Source organism: Caretta caretta, chromosome 14 (genome assembly GCF_965140235.1).
Source record: "Caretta caretta isolate rCarCar2 chromosome 14, rCarCar1.hap1, whole genome shotgun sequence".
In the NCBI taxonomy this organism is placed as follows: Eukaryota; Metazoa; Chordata; order Testudines; family Cheloniidae; genus Caretta; species Caretta caretta.
In genome coordinates, this window is record NC_134219.1 from 35,156,543 (window position 1) to 35,178,445 (window position 21,903).

A 21,903-nucleotide genomic window follows, 5' to 3' on the forward strand; every position below is an offset into this window, starting at 1 on the left:
CTTAACCAAATGACTCCAGATTTGTACCCCTGACCCTTCCCTCTGCCCTCAGGTGGTGGATCAGGTTTCTAGCCCCTCAGACTGCGAATGTGAACTTAAAGAAAAAGGGATAATTTGGTTTGGGAAAGAAATGCTGCTGCAGCACCATGGTGCGGCCAGGTGCCAGCCCATAATATTACTGCAGTTGATAACGTGAGCTGGCTACTTTATTGCCAGTTTCCTTCTGTTCCTCGGCAGCTGGAAGTTGCCAACAGATTTCTTTCACAGCGAGGATGTTGTTGCTTCTTTTCTTGCCTGAGGAAAGCATCGCTTGATGCTTTGATTTTATTTACTCTTTCCTCAAGCTTTGCTTTTAGAGCTTTCGCTTAAAGTTACCCAGCTGCTTTTCTTCAAGCCCCTTCAAGGCATTTGCTGGTGGGTCTGTCTAGCCTTTCAGGGCAGAGCCGTACAGATCTAGTACCCTTGTGACAAAGTCCAAGACCAGAAGATTGAAATAAACTTTATTCTGTGAATTTACTCATCTGAATCTACAGCATCCAAATAACGAAACAGAGCAAAATAGGAGCATTGAGCTGGGGAATTGGAGGGAGAGGGAAACCCCACTATGATTTTTATATTCAGAAGTAAAGAGCAGAGGACTTTGATGGATGACCTGAAATGAGTCAGAACTTAGGCCAGGTCTACACTATAAACTTCCATGGGTAGAACCATATCGCTCAGGGCTGTGAAAAATCCACACCCCTCAGTGAGCGCAGTCGTATCGACTGAACTCCTGGGGTAGACAGCGGTACGTTGATGGGAGAGCTTCTCCCCTGGACATAGCTACTGCCTCTCAGAGGTGGATTAACTACACTGATGGGAGAAGCTCTCCTGTTGGCATAGGAGCGTCTTCACTTAAGCATTACAGCAGCGGAGCAGCACCGGTGCATTTGTTCTGCTGCAGTATTTTAAGTGTAGACCTGCTCTACCAGAGGCAGGCTCTGCTGTGACCCTGAGAGTGGCTCCTGGTTGGCCAGTTTTTGTGTGCCTGGAGGATCACAGAGTTACAGAGACAGGCATGTAAGAGGGTCGGGAAACTCCTGTCACCAGTATAATGCTAAACAAGTAAGTCTTGTCCTCTCTCATCATTTTATTGTGAGTCTCGCAGCACTTGGTGTTTTTCTTAAAGTCCCAGCAGCTGGAGTAGGTAGATTGCAAGGCAACCTCAGATTATACTACAGATACATTTCCTGCCTTCACATTTGTGTAGCAAAGATTGAAAATCGGAAACAAGAACACCCCAAAAGCTGGGAAACCAGAAGGCAAAGAAAATGACACAATATTTAAAAAGATGTTGCAGCCAATCTCATGATTCTGGGGGGCCTGACACACTTTTTGAATGCTTCAGGCTGGCAAGACTGTGATTAGAATGGCAAAGTGTGATAGCTGTAATTTATATATTACCTATGTCTTTGCTCTACTTTAAATATCTCATATTGAGTGATCCCTACTCCTCTGTCACAGGGATTAACAATATGTCGGCCAGTGAACACATAACGGTATGCTTACCAGTGAACTCAAATTCTACACGCCGGCTCCCAAAGAAGGGGATGATCTTCCCAGGGAAAGAGGATGTGAAAGTAAAGATCGTCTCTCTGCCAGAAGATGTAACGTCATAAAATGTAACTTCCTCCCCTTCATAATCCAGATAAACCCCAATGTTACTGGGGCTATGAGGTAGGGCCAGAGCAGCCTCAGGGGAGGTGAGGGCCAAGTACTCATTCTCTGTACTCTGCAAAGCCCAGATCCTGTCCTCTGGTGTACGGCTTTTCGCTCCCTCATGTATCACAGACTCTTTGGCAATGCCCAAAACCCAATTACGTTTGTTCCCCACCTCCACTTGCCAGTAACACCTCCCTGAGGTGAAGCCCTTATAGCCCAGCACACAGGCAGCAGGGTAAAACCTGTTCTGTGTCACTAAATTTCCCGTGTCTTGGTATTTCTGTATCACACTCTCATCTGTGGACACGACTGAACAGGGAATCCCCAGGTCTGGATCCGGAGTGGCCTGCACTGCACGAGGGGAGAGAGAGGCAGGAGGAGAGTGTTAAGTACCCAAAGCACCTCCCACCCGCCGATCAGCTCCTCCCCCTCCCTCCCAGCGCCTTCCTCCTGCCACGGATCCATTGTTCAGCGGTGGGCAGGAGGTTCGGGGGGGGGGGAAGAGGGAGGAGTGGGGGCAGAAAGAGGCAGGGGAAGGGGGCAGAATGGAGCCGGGCAGGAAGAGATGGGGCAGGGGTGGGTGCTTGGCGGAAGGGGTGGAGTGGGGGTGGGGCCCAGGGCAGAGCAAGGGTCAAGCACCCCCTTGGGAACTGGGGAAGTCGGCACCTCTGTGCAGGCTAAACCACTCCAGTGCTGAGAGTGAGAGAGTCTGAGGCCAGAAGGGACCATCAGGTCATCTAATCTGACCCCCGTATATCACAGGCCACCAACACCACCCAGCACCCACCTAACCCACAACCAATATTAGCCCAAAGCCTGACAGCCTACAGCCGACCGTGCTATGATGTGCCACAGGCAGAGAAGAGGAGGCACCGAGGGTCACCAGTGCCCGAGGCCCCCGCAATGCAGGGAAATGATTTGGTGAGATACCCCCAGATAATCCTGACACATCACCCGCAGCCACATGCTGCGGAGGAAGGTGAAAAGCCTCCCCCCGAATGCCACTGCCAGCTTGACCTGAGGGAAAATAGCCCTCCAGTGCCTTCCCCAATTCCCCCGTGAAAGACAGACCAGGTACCCCACGAATCACTGGGAAAGAAACTCAGAATAGCTGGTCAGCCAGGGGATGTGCTCCCAGAGTCCTAGAGCCACAGCAGCACCCGTGAGGACCCAGTTAGTGAGGTCAGGCTCAGCAGCATGGCTCCTTGCACCCAGCCCAGGCTAACTTGGGTGCTGAGCCCCAGGGTTCACTCTGCAGTGCAGACAGACCCTTACGGGCAGAGCTCAGCCCTGGGGGAGGCTAGGACCATTTCTCAGGCTCCCCAGTAGCCATGGGCTGGCTGGGGTGGGCCCTGAGTGTCAGTCCTGGGGAGCTGCCTGTTGGCTGAAGCTGAGCAGGAAATTCCCTATGGTTCCCGCCAGGCATCAAGGAGGTATTGTCAGGAGGGTGTGAGAAACTGGGATTTTTTGCAATTTTTTAATGAAGCCTGTATGTGCCTCAGTTTCCCAATATGCAGCATTGTTACCCAGTGGGTGATATGGGAGTGTTTGCTCTCAGGGCAGGCTAAGCTGCCCATGTCACTGTCTGGGGCCTGAGGTCCTCAGCAGACAATGGCAAATCCAATTGCCCGGACATGGAAACATAACGATCAGCAACCCGGAGAGCTACGGCCTTCCCCGCCTCTGTGGCTGAGCTGCATCGCCCCGGCTTGGGAACAAAGGACTAGAGGTGGGGGAGGGGTGAAGCGGAAGTTACATGCTGGCTGCAGGAAGCAGTAGGGGGGCAAAGAAGCGGACTTCCTGGGGGTGCTTGACCCTCGCTCTGACCCAGGCCCCACCCTCACTCCACCCCTTCCCCCAAGTCTCCACCCTACCCCACCTCTTCCTGCCCCTGCTCCTCCCCCACCTCTTCCTGCCCCTGCTCCTCCCCCTGCCCGAACAGTTGATCATGGTGGGTAGGAGGCACTGGGAGGGAGGGGAAGGAGCTGATTGGCAGGGCCACCAGCGGGTGGGAGGGGAGGAGGGGGAGGATCTGATCCACGGGGCTGCCGGTGGGTGCTGAGCACCCACTATTTTTTTTCCATGTGTGCTCCAGCCCCGGAGCACCTACAGAATCAGCACCTATGGTGGGGGGCACACCTGGGAGTCTGAGAAAGCAGATCAGATGGACAGGGAGACAGAGCTTGAACCACGGGGTTTGCACTGCAGGGCTGGGCACCGGCTCCCCAGGATGGACTATACTGTAACCTTCATTTCTCTGAGCTAACCAAGGTCTTCCTGTGCTGTGGTGCAGAGCAGGGGACTAATAACCCCAGGGGCTTGACAGTGACGGCGGTGGCTGAGTGTCATTGCAGGTGCTTGCAGAGCTGTGCTGCTCCCTGAGATCACAGAGGGCTCCCGCAGGGGTCGGTCTCAGGTGGACGCACTGAACACAGCTCATGTTGTGAGGCAGGAGAGCTGAAGGCCCAGAGGTCCAGCCTAAGGAGTCGGTGAAGCCACGTGGCTTACCCTGGAGGAAGAGGGGGCTGATGTTGGGGGTCTGGCCCATCGAAGGGGCTCCTCCCAGAGACTGTTCCCAAGCGGGGGCTGCAGCACGAATCCTGTGGATCCGTGGCAGAGGGGATCTCGGTCTCCTCCCCCGATCCCTCGCCCTTGCTGGGGGTGCTCCACATCCAGCAACAGAACAGAGCAGGGGAGGCAGCAGGCAGAGGACGTTAACAGGGACACCAGCTTCAGCTTTTCATGCATTTCCATGCTGCCCTATTCATCCCTCATCTCCTGGTGGAAAGTCCCCAGCCCCAGAGTACAGCACATGGGGTGAGAACCCCTCCACCCACTTGGACCAGGAGAAAGTAGCGAGCAGCCCTGCTAGAGAGACACTGGGCTCTCTGGTGCACTGGGAATTCAACTTCTCGGTGGCACTGAATGTCCACACCCGAGGGATGTGTAACAGCCATCCAATGCACTACACACATTTTGGGGAGGGAGCATTGTGTAGAGGTTAGAAGCCAGGACTTCTGGGCTCTCTTCCTCACTCTGCTACTGACATGCTGTGTGACCTCAGGCATGTCCCTTCCTCTCTCTGCAGTCCAGCTTCCCTTTTTGTCAAATGGGCATAAAAGATGCCAGGTATTCAGACGCTGTTGTGGGGGGCCAGATAGGTAACTGTGAGATCCGAAGAGAGCCCCTTCCCCAGCTTCCAGTGGTGCTCATGGGACAAGGATGGGGACACAACACGGTTGCAAGTGTGGTGTTCAGTAATCGTGCTCGGTGCATGATGTTTGAATGAAGCCTTCTTTATCCAGGGTTCTGTATCACAGAGCTTCTGCTATGCTCCTCCTTCCTGTCTGGGAAGTCAAACCACTTAAAGGGACAGTTCCCAGTACCACAGGGAGCACCAACCTCCAGGGAGAGACAATACTCCTTGAACTGACGGATAAATTCATGGAAGATAGGATACTAATAGCCACTGATGGACCTGTCTTCTGACAGTGGCCAATGCCAGGTGCTTCAGAGGGAACGAACAGAACAGGCGATCATCTAGTGATCCAGCCCCTGTTGCCCATTCCCAGCTTCTGGCAAACAGAGGCTAGGGACACCATCCCGGCCTATCCTGGCTAACAGCCATTCCTGGACCTATCCTCCATGAATTTATCTTGTTCTTTTTTGAACCCTGTTAGTCTTGGCCTTCACAACATCCTCTGGCAAGGAGTTCCACAGGTTGACTGTGCGTTGCGTGAAGAAATACTTCCTTTTGTTTGTTTTAAACCTATCGCCTCTTAATTTGAAAAATATGAAAAAAGAAAAGGAGTACTTGTGGCACCTTAGAGACTAACAAATTTATTTGAGCATAAGCTACAGCTCAAAGTGAGCTGTAGCTTATGCTCAAATAAATTTGTTAGTCTCTAAGGTGCCACAAGTACTCCTTTTCTTTTTGCGGATACAGACTAACATGGCTGCTACTCTGAAATTTCATTTGGTGACCCCTAGTTTTTATGTTATGAGAAGAAGTAAACAACACTTCTTTATTTACTTTCTCCACACTCGTCATGATTTTATAGACCTCTATCATATCCCTGCTTAGTTGTCCCTTTTCCAAGCTGAAAAGTCCCAATCTCATTAATCTCTCCTCATATGGCAGCTGTTCCATACCCCTAATAGTTTTTGTTGCCCTTTTCTGAACCTTTTCCAATATATCTTTTTTGAGATGGGGCAACCACATCTGCACGCAGTATTCAAGATGTGGGCGTACCAGGGATTTATATACAGGCAATATGATATTTTCTGTCTTATTATCCATCCCTTTCCTAACGATTCCCAACATTCTGTTTGCTTTTTTGACTGCCGCTGCAGTCCTGATTCTCTGCCTGGTTCAGTACTGGCCTTAGCGTGGTCTCCCCGCAAGGGACCTTCCACCAGCTGGAGATGGATAGAGCCCAGCACGAGTCCATGCTCCTGACGCTAGGGTGAGAGGGAAGTATAGCACAGGAACTGGTGGGAGACACTTCCTTAACTCTTTATTTCCCAGTTTTCAGAGGTTGAAATATGGGTTCCTTTCATGTTCTGGGAGAGTACAAGGCACTGATGGTCAACCTGCACTCTGTGTTAATGATGTTTTCCAGTAGTGAAGCTTGTCTTTCCTATAAAAAATAAAAATAGAGCAAATTTCTAGTCCTTATAATTGCCGAGAGAAGCAGAAAAATGTGACCTGAATGTGCCCTAAAGGCTGATTATTGGACCTAAAAAATGTACCCTACTTTCCAATTGTAAATAGTATGTGCACGTTCATACATCACAAAATGGGAATGGGCGATGGGCTGGATGATTCCCTGTTCTGTTCATTCCCTCTGGGGCACCTGGCATTGGCCACTGTCGGAAGACAGGATACTAGGCTAGATGGACCTTTGGTCTGACCCAGTCTGGCCATTATGATATAATGGTTCCTTCTAACCTTGGAATCCATAGCTCTGTATTGGTGGAAACCTCTCTTGTTTGAATTCAGAAGTGTCTTCTAAAAAATTAATCCGGAGATTTTAATTAATAATTGTCGTAGGAAAATATCCTTATGAAAACTTACCCTCTTTCTCTGCCTTGCAGATCAGAAAGTTCAGTTGATAGGGCAGGGTCTCTAGAGCAAGAAAAGATCAGAGGAGAGGTGATTTGCCCCTTTCTTGAAGGAAAATAGCCTCATGAAAACGGGGCTGGATTCACAAAGAAACTTAGGCAAGCTGACGCTTAGCATCACAACACCCAACGCTTAGGCACCTAGAAAGTCACTGTGATTCACAAAGCCAGAGTCAGGCTCCCAGGCAATCTGCACCATGAATGGGGAGAGAGATGCGCCTTGGAATGAGCTTCATAAAAGCCAGCATGCTAGGCGACTCCCTGCTTACGCCAGCCAGTGGGAAATGCCAAGGTGTGGGGGTGTGCTAAGCCCTGGCCCCCTCAGGGAGTTCGGCGACCGAATCTGGGCAGCACCGTAGGCGCCTCCCTCGGCGTGGGATTCTCAGCTGCGAGCCCTCTCTTGATGACCGGCACCTGTGCCATTTTTTTTGGCAAGAAGCCTGGCGGGGGAAGGAAACCCACCTCGCTCGTAACTTTTAGCCCTGTGGTTAGAGCACTCAGCTGGCCTTTGGGAGACCCCTGGTTCAAGTCAAGCCTGTGCCGCAGAGGGAGCAGGGATTTGAAATGGGATCTACCACCTCTCAAGGAGCGCCCTAATCTCTGGGCTGCAGGATTGTCTGATACTGGGTGCCCACATGCTCTCCTGTGGGAGAGGTTCCACTGGGGATAATCAATAATTCATTGGGCCAGAGGCAGAGAGAAATCATGAGAACGTCCCAGGTGGTTAGAGCACGCTCTTGGGAGGGATGCCCAGAAGCCTGTCCTGCTGCTCAATTATTTATACACAGTGGATCAGATTCAAAAGGGGCAACAGAGAGGCCTATATCAGACCCCTGTTGGAATCCCTTCTTCCCCTCAGGGGGACAGAGGATTGGAACTGGGGATCTCCCACATCCCAGGTCAGTACCCTAATCACAGAGCTATACATTATAAGTGAGCTCCTCTTTCCCTAGAGCCTGGTTCTTTTGGGTAAGTTCACATATAGGGCCTGAGTCAGTAAGCATGCTCAGAGCAGGCATTTGAGATTGTGGCCCTGTAGGTGAGTTAGGAGGAGGAACCCCTTTCTTTCCCCAGTTCGTGTAGCTCTCTGGGGCTCAGGTGTCTTGGTAGCTGGACTGGAACTGCAGTGCACATGCACAGAGGCAGAAACATAGGTGCCTAGGGGACTTTTACCGCAAAAATAGAGGTGATGAGTAATTTTAGGCACCTACAAGGTTTGGTTGCAGCTGAGTGGGGGTCTTTGTGAATCCCAGTGTGGTCTGATTCTGGGACTGAGGCGCCTAAAATGGCAAGTAGACCCCCTCACCCGAAGTCCTTTTGTGAATCTAGCCCATACCCTTTCTCTCTGCATTTGAGCTCAGTTCATAGGGCTGGGTCTCAAGAGAAAGGAAGGATTGGAAGAGAGGTGATTTCATGTTGTCTTGACTCTGGTGACATTTCTACCGTTAATTAATGTAACCGTGATTGAGAGAGACAAGCTTTGGAGCTTACTCAGAGCTCTTCTTCAGGTCCGTGTAGCTCGAAAGCTTGTCTCTGTCACCAACAGGAGTTGGTCCAATAAAAGCTATGTCCTCCCCCACCCTGTCTAATATCCTGGGGCTGACATGGCTGTCGCAGCACGGCATGGAACCGTGCTGTAATTCTGAGAGACAGCCCAAAGGAAAAGACCACAGAACGAGAGGCAGATTGGAATGGGGAGACCTTTCCAGTGAGACCAAACTAAAGTGAAATCATCATCCAAAATATATCGTCCATCTCCTGCCTTACTCCAACGATCTCAAAGCACTCGGTGGCATTCACTAATTAGCACAACAAGGTAGGTTGGCCATTATTTCCTCCTTTTTCAAGATGGAGGAACTTGAGGTACAGAGTCTGGGATTTTCAAAAGGGCTGAGGCCACGTGGTGGCCAACTCCCATTGACAGTCAGAGAGAGATGGGGCCTAAATCCTTTAGGTCCCTTGGAAAATCCCAGCCATGGAGGTGAAATTCAACATTTTCTAAAACATCTGGCGATTGTGTGTCTCTGAAATGCTGAGTGGCCAATTTTGACACCCATGGTTGGGTCTGAGACAATCCAAGTGGAGGCCTGGCAAACTGGCATCAGCCCTGAGCCCTCCCCATCCCACCCACAGACGTCTAGCTGTGACGAGCTGAGAACTAATAGGCCAGAGTCCATCTCCTTCCACAGTCAGAGGCACATCTCGATGTGCCATCGCCATATCATGAGCCCAAATAACTGTTAAGTTACCTCTGAATTTCTTCAGAGCCTCCTGTAGACAAACATTTCTTTGGGAAGAGACGCCAACTCTCTCGCTCACATCCTGTGACACAGCCATTGGTTTCTCTAACTTCACCTTCTCACACCTGGGGGGGAGGGGAAGGGGGAAACACCCTAAATCTTTTCTTTCTTGAGAATGAGCTACCAGAGGCTGCTCTCTTGTGGGCTCAATGAGAGCCCCTAACTCCCACTGGTGAGACAATTCATCTCCTCACTGGCATTTTTAAATGCCTAGCTCCTCCAATGGGAGTTAAAGAGAGTAAGGGGTCCACAGGCTGCCCCTCAGAGAGAAGGGCCTAATCTCATGGGAAAGGATGCTCCAGTGGTTAAGAGGTTGCTGTAGGACTCTGGAAACCTATGTTCCACTCCCTGCTCTGCCACAGCCTCCCTGCATGACCTTGGGCAAGTCACTTAAGGCTTGATTTTTAAAGGTGCCTCCTGGGATTTTCAAAAGCACCTAATCAAGTCAGGCTCCCAACTGCCACTGATCACAATGGAAGGTGCCTAACTCGCTTAGCTGCTTTGGAGAACCCCACCAAGTGCCTAGCTACGTCTCAGGTGACTAAATGCCCTGCAAAATCTGACCCTGGGGGGAAAGTCCCCTTCTAGCACCACGACGCGTGAGGGGGAGTGGGAAGGAGTCACGTACCTGCTCCAGGTGCTTTTGATGTCCTAGAAAAGAGAAAGAGTTCAGTCCCAAGTGCCACAAGATGCGGATCGCTTCTGCTCTGCAGGGGACTTGCTTTGCCATCCCTAGTTGAGCTCGAGATGCAGTTCTCTGCAGTTAGCAACTTCAAAAGTCCATTCACAGATTTCGATGGAATGGGACCCCTAAGCACACACCATGACTGTGGGTTTTCTCCTTCTAAATTCTATGGCATTTGCTCAAACAGACTGATCAGACGCATGAATCCTTGACTGCCACATGCAACTGCTGTGTCCAGAGCGTTTGCCTTTCTCCATGTATGCAATTCTGCTCAGCAGTTCTGGAAGCTGGATTCATTCTCATTTCTTAATAGGCCCTGCAAAGAACTTTGCTTTCCTAATCTCTCACTTCCTAGAAAGTGGAGTTGTGCCTTTTATTGCTTTCATATCGTTAGGGCCCTTCATTTTCAGTTTTTATTTTAGTTAATTTTTCCTGGGATTTTATCAGTGTTTATTACCACAATAAAAACAGGTGCAAATCAGTGCAGAAAACTATTAAGTTTTCTGGTTAAATATCGGGGTTTGTTTTGGTGGATGGAAAGACAGGGAGAAAAAGTATTCAGTAGATGAATGCTTTGAATTCTGTTCATCCCTGTGGTTTGCTGCAGAACTAAAACAGAACTCAAAGCACAAGGGCCCCCCTGAGTTTAAGAAAACAATATATCTGAAATCCCCAAATAAAACGTTTCATTTGAACAAACAGGTTACTGGTGTAGAATCATAGAATATCAGGGTTGGAAGGGACTTCAGGAGGTCATCTAGTCCAAGCCCCTGCTCAAAGCAGGGCCACTCCCCAGCTAAATCATCGCAGCCAGGGCTTTGTCAAGCCTGACCCTAAAAGCCTCTAAGGAAGAAGATTCCACCACCTCCCTAGGTAACCCATTCCAGTGCTTCACCACCCTCCTACTGAAAAAGTTTTTCCTAATATCCAACCTAAACTTCCCCCACTGCAACTTCAGACCATTACTCCTTGTTCTGGCATCTGGTTACCACTGAGAACAGTCTAGATCCATCCTCTTTGGAACCCCCTTTCAGGTAATTGAAAGCAGCTATCAAAAAATCCTCCCCCATTCTGCTCTTCTGCAGCCTAAGCAATCCCAGTTCCCTCAGCCTCTTCTCATAAGTCATGTGCTCCAGCCCCCTAATCATTTTTGTTGCCCTCTGCTGGACTCTTTCCAATTTTTCCACATCCTTCTTGTAGCGGGGGGCCCAAAACTGGACACGGTACTCCAAGTGAGGTCTCACCAATGCCGAATAGATGGGAATGATCACGTCCCTCAATCTGCTGGCAATGCCCCTACTTATACAGCCCAAAATGCTGTTGGACTTCTTCACAACAAGGGCAGATTGTTGACTCATATCCAGCTTCTCGTCCACTGTCACCCCTAGGTCCTTTTCTGCAGAGCTGCTGCCTAGCCATTCGGTCCCTACTTTGTAGCAGTGCATGGGATTCTTCTGTCCTAAGTGCACTTGTCCTTGTTGAACCTCATCAGATTTCTTTTGGCCCAATCCTCCAATTTGTCTAGGTCCCTCTGTATCCTATCCCTACCCTCCAGCATATCTACCCCTCCTCCCAGTTTAGTGTCATCTGCAGGTGCAATTGCTGAGGGTGCAATCCACACCATCCTCCAGATCATTAATGAAGATATTGAACAAAACCGGCCCCAGGACTGACCCTTGGGGCACTCTGCTTGACACTGGCTGCCAACTAGATATGGAGCCATCGATCACTACCTGTTGAGCCCGACAATCTAGTCAGCTTTCTATCCACCTTATAGTCCATTCATCCAGCCCATACTTCTTTAACTTGCTGGCAAGAATGCTGTGGGAGACCATATCAAAAGCTTTGCTTAGAACGATTAGTCTATAAATATTCACCTTCGATAACTGGGCCGCACCATTTGCAGCGCATACGCTCAACTTCATCCTTTTCTCCTGTTGTTGTTTCTTTAACCCTTTTGAATACTTCCTTGTGTTCTGAAATGTATTCTGATGTAGATTTTCATTTTCTTCCCATTTTAGTGCGTCAAATCTTTAACCCATTGTCTACTAACAGTTTGAAATGTGTACTTGGTGGGTGTGTGATTTATCAGTAGGTTCAGACGCACACGCACTTCAGAGCTTGCGTGCGTGCCCGTTGGTTTATTGTGTGCATCTGCTAGAACAATACGCTCTTTCTTCAGCGGGCAGCTTTGCATATACACACAGACTAATGTATTATCGGAATACAGAGATCTCATGCAATGTATTGTATTTTCTTAATAAAACAAGTTTTTTGTATATATTTGAATGATAAAAAAGTAGGATGAAAATCAGAAAAACCTCAATAATACTTTTTTGTAAAACCCAGAAATTTTTTGGTAAAAATTGGTTTAAACTGAAAATGAAGGGGCTTACACAGGATGTCTCAAAAAGGCCTGAACCATCTGCCTTTAAAACAGCAAAACTGTTTCCACATTGGAAATATTAGAAATGTCACATTTTGTTTTCCCTCACTTCGCTAAAGGACACACTGACAGTCTCCATTGTGGAGTAGGACCTCTCCAAGAACTTAATAAACTCCAAAGCTAATCAATCAGAATCTCTCCCTTCCCTGGGCAGGGATCTGGGTGTCTCTAACTGTCTCACCTGCAGGAATTCACTTGTTGGCTGCTGACACTTCTCTTCTATCTCACTGATCAAGTCACCGAGACGGGAAATCTTTTCAGACAGTTTGGTGACATTTTCATCCTGTATCTTCACAATTTCCTTGTCCAGCTCTTCCAGTTGGGCCAGCAGGAGTCGCTCTTGCTCATCCAGGAACTGCCGCAGTTGCTCAAATTCAGACATGATCTTCTGCCTCTCAGCTTCTATCTTTCCCTATAATGAAGGGACACAAACAGGAAAGGACAGATCAAGGACAAGGGTTGCCAGATGTCCAGTTTTCAACTGGGAAGTCCAGTCAAAAGGGAAACCTGGCAGTGTCCGGTCAGCACTGCTGACTGGACATGAGAAGTCCAGTTACCCACAGTAACTGGCTTCCACCACCAGAGGGCGAGAAGAGCAGCAGCTGCTGCTGGAGCCTGGAGGAGCACTCAGGGATGGCTCCATGGGCGGGAGAAAAGTACCGGCATCTCCCCCATCCCGCTCCAATCACCCCTCCATCCCTGGAGCGTGGCTCTCCCCCTCCCACCCTGCCCCAGTCACCTCCACCACACCCCTAGAGCTCTGCTCAGCTGGCAGGGGGAGGGAGGTGGAGAGAGCAGCAAGCGACAGTGGGAGAGGGACAGAGGAGTGGGGGGCGGGGCCTCGAGGGAAAGTGGCGGCAGGGCACAGGGCAGGTTCCAGTGCTTAGCATCCGGTTTTCACCAATGAGAAAGTTGGACATCCCAGACTCTCCCCATGTCCCTGATAGGAACAGTTCTTAGAGCCCTCTTTTCATATCAACCTACTACAAACACATGGTTGAGATTTCAGGAGAATATGCCTGACAGTCTCTCAGCTGGCCTGAATGAACAACATGTTCCGAAGTGCCTTCGGGACGTACGCCTCCAGTTCCCATTTTCAAAAGGTCACTTTGGATGCTAAGGAGCCTAAGTTTCTTTGAAAGTGACTTTTGAAAATAGGACAGCTCTCCCTGCATTTTAAGCCCCTAAATACCTTTGAGAATCTGGCCCTTAACCACTTGCAAAATTGTTAACCCTAGGCTCCGAAATCACTTAGGCACTTCTGAAAATGGCACCCAATCTCTCTAAAATGATGAGTTTTCAGGTCTGAGTGGCTTAGTATATTCTGTTGATCATCTAGAATCTTCCAATAGCAGAAAGGTTGGAAGGGGGGAGGTCTGACTCAGAATCAGAAATACATTGGCAGAGAGTTGTGGAGAAGACTGAAGAAGGAAAGGGTTCTGCTGGTTATCCACATAAAACACCAGTTACAAAACACACCATGCAAAATGCTTCTTCTCCAGCTTTTGCATGTTTCATCTGGCATTCTGTTAATTACACTGTCCCAGAGGAAACCAGTTGTGCCTGGTGGAGATTCAGGAGGAAGATTTCTGAGATACAAAACAGCTACTGGGTGCCTAAGTCCTACTGACAGTCCATGTGAATTAAGCACCTAATCACCATACGTGCCTTTGAAAATCTCCCCTGAAATCAGTGTTTGTAGCTGGATGTGTGGGGAATAAGATCAGTGCTTTGAGTTGAAACTGGAAGCCAGTGGAGGAATCAGCCCAGAGGGATGATAAACAAAGATAAACATGATCACACCCTGCAAGGGTGTCTCAACAAGAGACAAAGTGCTTGAGGTTATCAAGATGATGTTTAAAAAAAAACGTGAACGATACAGAGCAGAACAGTGGTTCTCAAACTTTTTTACTGGCGACCCCTTTCACATAGCAAGCCTCTGAGTGTGACCCCCCCTAATAAATTAAAAACACTTTTGAATATTTTTAACACCATTATAAATGCTAGAGGAAAAGCGGGGTTTGGGGTGGAGGTTGACAGCTCACGACCCCCCATGTAATAACCATGCGACCCCCTGAGGGGTCCCGACCCCCAGTTTGAGAACCCCTGGAGTAGACGTTTCTGGATACCAGGGAATAATGTACGGATTATCAAGGGGAGCGAAGTTCGGTTTCCGATCGAGAGGCGTAAGGAATCCATACTCTGCAATATCCCCGATTGGGGGTAAGAGGTTAAGGGGTCAAAGTACAGACACTGAGACATGAGGGTACGTTGTTCATAGAATAGCTATGTTCAGGTGTGGTGTATAATGGGTGGACACAATCATGAGGATGGATTGACCCTCATTTTGTGAGATTTAACGTTCAGTGAGTTTATGGTTCCAGTTCATATGGTCCAACGGACAAAGTCTCTCGGTCCCCAATACATCACAGCTAACCCTGATCGGAGCTTGACCTTGCTCCCAGTTAGCACATTTTATCTCAGTTTAACTGGACAAGGTGAACCCTACACACCACACTAGGGTCAAATTAAACTAGGTTCAAAATGTTTGCCTGTGAGGGCCTTGCACCAGAACAAAGACATTACATTAAAAAGTGATTTGAGGTACATCTGTACTACACAAATGTTGTGGTGGTGTGTAGAGGACGTACACTATATGCACCCGCTAACATGGGCATAAATAGCAGTGTAAATGGCGAGGCATGGCTTAAGCAAGTAGAGTCGCAATATGCCTGAACCCTCTGGGTATAAACCCTACACACAGGGCTCTATACACCCCCAAGCAGGGCCTCCCCCATCTACACTGAGTGTCCCGCTGCGTCCCCAGTGCCAGAGCCTTTCCCCACCACAGGAAAAGGCTCCAGGGAGTGGAGGAAGGCTCCGGCCGCTCCGCTGCCTCCCCCTGCTGGAGTCTTTTATTCACACATGTAGCTACACATGACAGTGTGGACACAGCCTGTTTCTCACTGTGCTGTGTAGCTACACATACCCTACAGGATGCCCCCAGCGGTGTGCCGTGTAGATGTAGCCATAGCTAAATCAAAGCAGTGCTGCGTGTAGACAAGGGCTGACACTCTCCCCACAGAGAGAAATATCACCCCTGACTGATGTAACTTCTGGACCATAACAATGGGGACCTACCAGATATTCCTGGCTTTGCGTCTCTGCATCCTGTTTCCACTCCAGAAGTTCTCCTCTCTCTTGCTTCAGTGTGTTCAACTGGGTTTGAATTTGTTCCTGAGGCAAGAAAAACAATGTTGGGGGTGGAGGGGAAGGTCAACCTGCTAAGGAGTCTGTCCTCTGTGCAATTTATATACATTGCAGTGCTGATTTCATTATCTGAAGCTGGGATTTTCAAAGAAGTCTCATGAAGTTGGGTTCTCAACTACCATTGATTTTCCATCTCCCTCTCAAGTTGCTCTAGGACGGTGCTCATGGCAATGTCACAATTGACTCTTGAGAGGTGGGAGATTCAAATCTCTTCTCCTCACCAGGCAGAGGGAGAACTTGAACTGGAGTCTCCCACATACAAGGTGAGTGCCCTACCCCCAGGCTAACGGTTATGAAGAAAGTCTTCAACCTAGGGGTGACAGTGGATGAGAAGCTGGATATGAGTCAGCAGTGTGCCCTTGTTGCCAAGAAGGCCAATGGCATTTTGGGATGTATAAGTAGGGGCATAGCGAGCAGATCGAGGGACGTGATCGTTCCCCTCTATTCGACATTGGTGAGGCCTCATCTGGAGTAGTGTGTCCAGTTTTGGGCCCCACACTACAAGAAGGATGTGGATAAATTGGAGAGAGTCCAGCGAAGGGCAACAAAAATGATTAGGGGTCTGGAACACATGACTTATGAGGAGAGGCTGAGGGAACTGGGATTGTTTAGCCTGCAGAAGAGAAGAATGAGGGGGGGATTTGATAGCTGCTTTCAACTACCTGAGAGGTGGTTCCAGAGAGGAAGGTTCTAGACTATTCTCAGTGGTAGAAGAGGATAGGACAAGGAGTAATGGTCTCAAGTTGCAGTGGGAGAGGTTTAGGTTGGATATTAGGAAAAACTTTTTCACTAGGAGGGTGGTGAAACACTGGAATGCGTTACCTAGGGAGGTGGTAGAATCTCCTTCCTTAGAAGTTTTTAAGGTCAGGCTTGACAAAGCCCTGGATGGGATGATTTAATTGGGGATTGGTCCTGCTTTGAGCAGGGGGTTGGACTAGATGACCTCCTGAGGTCCCTTCCAACCCTGATATTCTAGGATTCTATGATTCTTCCCCGGCCACGTTGTGCGGAGCAACACAGGTGCAGAACTCCATCTTGCATGAAACAGCTTAGGTAGCTAAGCCACTCGACTCCAGGAGAGGGGTTCCCAGGTGTGGATCAGAGACAGGCCCATTCCTAAACCAAACTCTGGGGGAGTTGGGGCTTAGGACACACCCCTCTCATCAGTATCTCCGGAGGGCTAGCATGCTGGCTTTTGTGGATGCCTCTCTCCCCCCAAATGCCTAATTCAGGATTTGTTGTTCCAAACTGTACCAGATGACTGGAGGATAGCTGATGGAAAGCCAGCTTTTTTAAAAAGGCTCCAGAGGAAATCCTGGCAATTACAGGCCGGCAACCGTAAGGGCTTGTCTGATTGTCAGATGCTGGGACTGGGCAACAGGGAATTAATCCTTTGGTAACTGCCGGGTTCTGTTCATTCCCTCTGGGGCACCTGGCATTGGCCACTGTTGGAAGACACGATACTGGGCTACATGGACCACTGGTCTGACTCAGTGCAGCCGTTCTTATGTCCTTAGTGATTTTCTAGGTGTCTAAAAGTTAGGCATTGCAGTGCTGAGCATCACAACACCCAAGTGCATTTGGGGATTCGGGCCTAAATCTCCTTTGCAAATGGGACTTCGGCTCTAAAGTCAGTTGGTGCTCTTGAAAATGTGCTTGAAGGATCTTCTTCTGTAATTCCCGGGGGGTGAGGTGTTGCAGAGCCACAGAGAGGATTTAAAAGCACAGCTCCCGTTCATTTCATGGCAGCTGGGCATCTCAGGCCCCATTCTCAGCCCTGCTTCCTTTCCTTCTATGCTGTATATGTCATGCTGCCAGGGAAGAGAGAGGCCTTTGGGGGCACCAGACCTAATATAGAGACCTAGGGACTCTGTCTAGAACAGCCGTTTGCATCCAGCGAATCCTCCAAGTGCTGCAGGGCAAAGGGTTGAAGTCGTATCCATTTTGCAGCAGTGTAGGGTAGGGTGCCCTGCTCCCATGCAATGACAGAGAAAACTATATGAAGAAAGCTGGACATCAGAGAGTTAAAGCTGAGCAACTTAAAGGGAAGGGAGTTTTGGTAAGAATGTTTAACACACTTTTAAAAAAAATAGTACATTAAACTCCGGTGCCTAATGAACACTTGGGAGAAAGAGACTCCTGGTTAAAAATCCAACACACTCACAAGGTGCATAAATATTGTGCTCGATTGTTCGGCATAGGGGAAAGGGCTTGTTCAACATGGTCCTGGGAATCAGCCATTTTCTTCCTTTAATCTTATTGTGGCACTACTACAGCCCACTTTGTCCTTACAGCTAGCGTGGCGTTCAGCACAGCGGATTCTGCCCCGAGGGGATTGCTCTGTCCAACAGGCTTTTTAAGGTTCCAATCCACTTGGGCTTCATGGGCCCTAGAATGTTGCAAAACTTCAAAGGTTGTAAGGGCAGGACGTGAGCCACTGGTTCAGGGAGGCTAACCCCCAGTCCAGCCCCTTCTGCCAGAGACCCCCCCAGACCAGCCACGGGGGAAGAGCTGCAGATCCCCGTCAGGAAGCAAGAGGGAGTCTGGGGGTGGAGGGGGCCACGCAGGGCTGTGCCTCCCCTGGCCCGTCATACCCGTCGCCCATGATTTCTGCTTCAGGAGCAGCGAAGTGACCATCCCGGGAAAACGGGAATTCATCATCCTGGTTTTTCCTTGAGGAAAAAGTTACGCAGATTAACCTTTGTTTCTTAAACAGAAATCTTTCAGGGCACCTTCTGCGACAGAAAGTAGCAGAGAACAAACTCCTTGAGAACACTGCTGACCATGTGTTATTTTCCTGAGGCTCGCCTGAAAGCAGCGGTCATCAGCTGTGAAATGCTCAAGCTGGGGCGCTACGCCTCCAGTCTGCAGCTGCGCTGAGATGTTGGTAATGTGACGGTAGAGAACTGCATGACAGGAGTGATGAGAGGCAGTGTGGTCTAGTGGCTAGGGTACTAGGATGGGCATGGGGAGGCCAGGGTTTAATTCCTGGCTCTCCTACTGAGCTGCTTTGTGAGCTTGGTTAAGTCACTGCCGCTTCTGTGCCTCTGTTTCCCTCCCACTCCTTTGATTTGTCTCCGAGCATGCCCACCAGATCAGGCCCCGTAGAGGAGAGAAGCAGAATGCCTGGTTTTCCCCAGCTCATGGATTGCTCTGGGTGTGGCCAGGAGACAGGCAGCCAGATGCCATGGGGGGCAGCTGTGCACATGCCCAGAGACAGAAACACAGGCACTGAAAGAAGTTGTACCCTGAATACACAGGCACTGAGTGAGTCTGGGCTCCCCCATAATGACAGGTTTCAGAGTAGCAGCCGTGTTAGTCTGTATTCGCAAAAAGAAAAGGAGTACTTGTGGCACCTTAGAGACGAACCAATTTATTTGAGCATAAGCTTTCGTGAGCTGCAGCTCACTTCATCGGATGCATAAAAGTGGATTATCATACACATTGTAAGGAGAGTGATCACTTTAGATAAGCTATTACCAGCAGGAGAGTGGGGTGGGGAGAGAAAACCTTTTGAAGTGATAAACACCCATTTTTTCATGCTCTGTGTGTATAAAAACATCCTCACTGCATTTTCCACTTTTATGCATCCGATGAAGTGAGCTGTAGCTCACGAAAGCTAATGCTCAAATAAATTGGTTAGTCTCTAAGGTGCCACAAGTACTCCTTTTCTTTTTGGGCTCCTACAGGAATTCTGGGGATTGCAGTGGAGCCGAAAACTGGCATTTAGGTGCCTAAACTCCAGATTTATCCACTTAAATCTGGGGTATAGACACCTTAAGTACCTTTCAGAATCCCCAGCCTTTGTCTATCTTGACTGTTTACATCAGTGGTCCCCAAACTGGAGCATGGAGGAACATTTGAGGGAGCATGGCAGGGCCAAGACCAGCCCCCACAAGGGGCAGGAAGGGAGTGCCACTCAGATCTGCTATGGCCCCTTTGGCCCTGGCTCCTACCCCAGCTCCACTCCCAGCCCCAGTCTTGACCCTGGCTCTGCTCCCAAACCCAGTTTGAGCCCCCGACTCCCGGCAGCCCCACTTCCAACCCCAAGACACCCCCACAGCTGTGGCCCCAGCCTCTGACTGTGGCCCCACTCACAGCTCCTAACCGCAGCTGCGGGTGGGGAGGCATAGCCAGGGTAAGGGAGAGCCTGAGGGGAAAAATTTGGGGACCACTGGTTTAGACTGTCTGTGTGTTTGTACAGAGCCTCGCACAACAAGGGCCCTGATCTCGGTGCCTTTAGAAGCTATTGTAATAAAAATTGCAAACATGCCCAAACCGAAGTAATTACCCTGCATAGCAGATTCCTACCTTGTAGGCCTGGGCAGCCTCCTCTGTGGGGACCACCCTGTGAGTACGGTGAGCCTGGGACTCTCTGCAGATCACACAGATGAGCATTTGGTGCTGGTTACAGAAGAGTTTGAAAAGCTCCTGGTGCACCTTGCACCAACTTCTCCTGCTGCTGTTTGGAAACTCAGCTGCTTGGCTATTTCTACAAAGTTCCCCAGTTGTCTGTTCGGCCTGAGGGTCCTCTGGGGAAAGGTCTCTCTGCACTGAGGACAGGAGACAGCTGTATCCGATCCCTCCCAGCACTGGGCGATGCAGGCTTGGCAGAAACTGTGCCCGCAATCTAAAAACACGGGATCCTTATAAAAACTCAGACAGATGGAGCAAGTCGCTTCATCTCGGAAGCTTTTCAGAGGATTCACTGCAGCCATGGCTCCCTGCAGACAGTGTCACAGGGATCTAAGATGTGGCTTAACCCCAACTGGGCGTTTTTCACGTGGCTTCTTTGGGGGCTTTTTTGGCTGCTTTTTTTTTTTTTTTAAATGTCCTGCCGGAGAACATGATTGGCTCCCTGTTGCCCAATCCCTCTCCCAACACCCAAAGCAAGGAGAGGGGAAGAAACCAGGACTCTGAGACTGACAGTGCCCAGGGCCAATGGGGGAGAGGCCAGTGCGACAGGTCAGCCCGATAGGGCATTACAGATGAAGGAGGGAACCTGGAATCCAGCTCAGTCAGCTGTGGGTTGGGTTCGTCTTCCCTAAATGAGGTCCTCGGGGTGAGAGTGTTGCATGCATGCGTGTGTGTGTGTCCGTGCCCTGCAGTGCCTACTCTCTCCCCACCGCCTGCCTCCTGCCTGGACTGCTCGGGGGGTTGGGTGAGCTGATAACAGTGGGCTGTGGTCAGTGATCTTTCTGTTGGTGCATTTCTGGTGGTGGTGTTGCACCTGCACGGGGGAGGGAGGACGCAGGCAGTGGGTGACAGGGGGTTGCAAAGCTGGGGGGGGCTGCAGCATAGCTTGGGCCAAGTTGGGGCCGGGGAGGACTGGGGAGTGGCCAGGCTGGGTTTGGGGGTTGTGGGGGGAGGGAGTGGCGTGCACAGCACCACCGCTGTTGGCCAGTGATGCTTGGGGCATTTCTGGTGGGGTGGTGCGCTGTTGAGGGGGGTCTTTTGGGGGTCCGGTGGTAATACGGCTGTACTAGCGGTCGGCCACTGGCATGACGGACATGGAGCGGTGCCGACCCAAAGCAGATTGGCTTGTTTTGGGTGATTTGGAGGGGTGGGGAACGTAGGCAGAAATTAAACCTTGTCTGTCTGAGGAGAGAAATGAAACTGATGTGTAAAAAGTTGCTTAAATCCGCTTCCGATTTTGCTTTGGTTTAGTGTCTATAATGGGGCTACTCAGTCTGCTGCCTCAATTTTGTCACTGCAACATAGTGACGCTGATCCAGGCTGGATCAAATCCAGGGCCCAACTACACCAGAATCCTGTCTCCAGCAGCAGTCGGCACCAGGTGTCTCTGAGGAAGATGGAAGAACCACACAATCGACAGATTCTACACACATTGTAAACCCAGGCTCAGATTCAGGTTTAAGGCCAGACCCCTCTCTGGACCTCAGTTTCCACACCTCTAAAATGGGGTCAATGATAGTGACAATGATAGGCTCAGCTCCCAACCCTAGCAGCTTGGCTGTTCCATGCCCTACTGTGTACCGAAACTGACTTGAAAGGACTATCCAAGCCCCTCCCAGGCCTGTTCCCATTGTGGGTCTCTCTCCTGGCCAAGCACAGGCTGTTCTTATATCGTCCAAAAGGCTTGGATCCTAGTTACATGCTGCTCCTTCTCATGTGACCCCTGCACTTATTCCCTTCACCTGGGGATAGGTTCAGTTCAGCTACTACCCCTTTCATGGCCATCTCACCCTGGGACAGCCTGAAACTGGAAACCTGTGCTCGAACAGTAACTGTTTGCTAGGAAAGGTGCTGAAGACACAATGGAAGAGGAAATCCTTTGGACTGGATTGAAATTATTCCAAAGGAAAGTGAATGAGAGAAAATGTCCAGCGTTATCCTCCTAGCGAAAGAAATAATTG

At 49.8% G+C, this 21,903-nt stretch overlaps 2 pseudogenes; both read right to left on the minus strand.

The window, feature by feature from the left end:
* LOC125621471 (von Willebrand factor A domain-containing protein 5A-like) overlaps positions 1-21,903 on the minus strand; it is a 276,958-nt pseudogene that overhangs the window by 211,092 nt on the left and 43,963 nt on the right.
* On the minus strand, positions 980-20,254 carry LOC142068925 (zinc finger protein RFP-like; annotated as a pseudogene).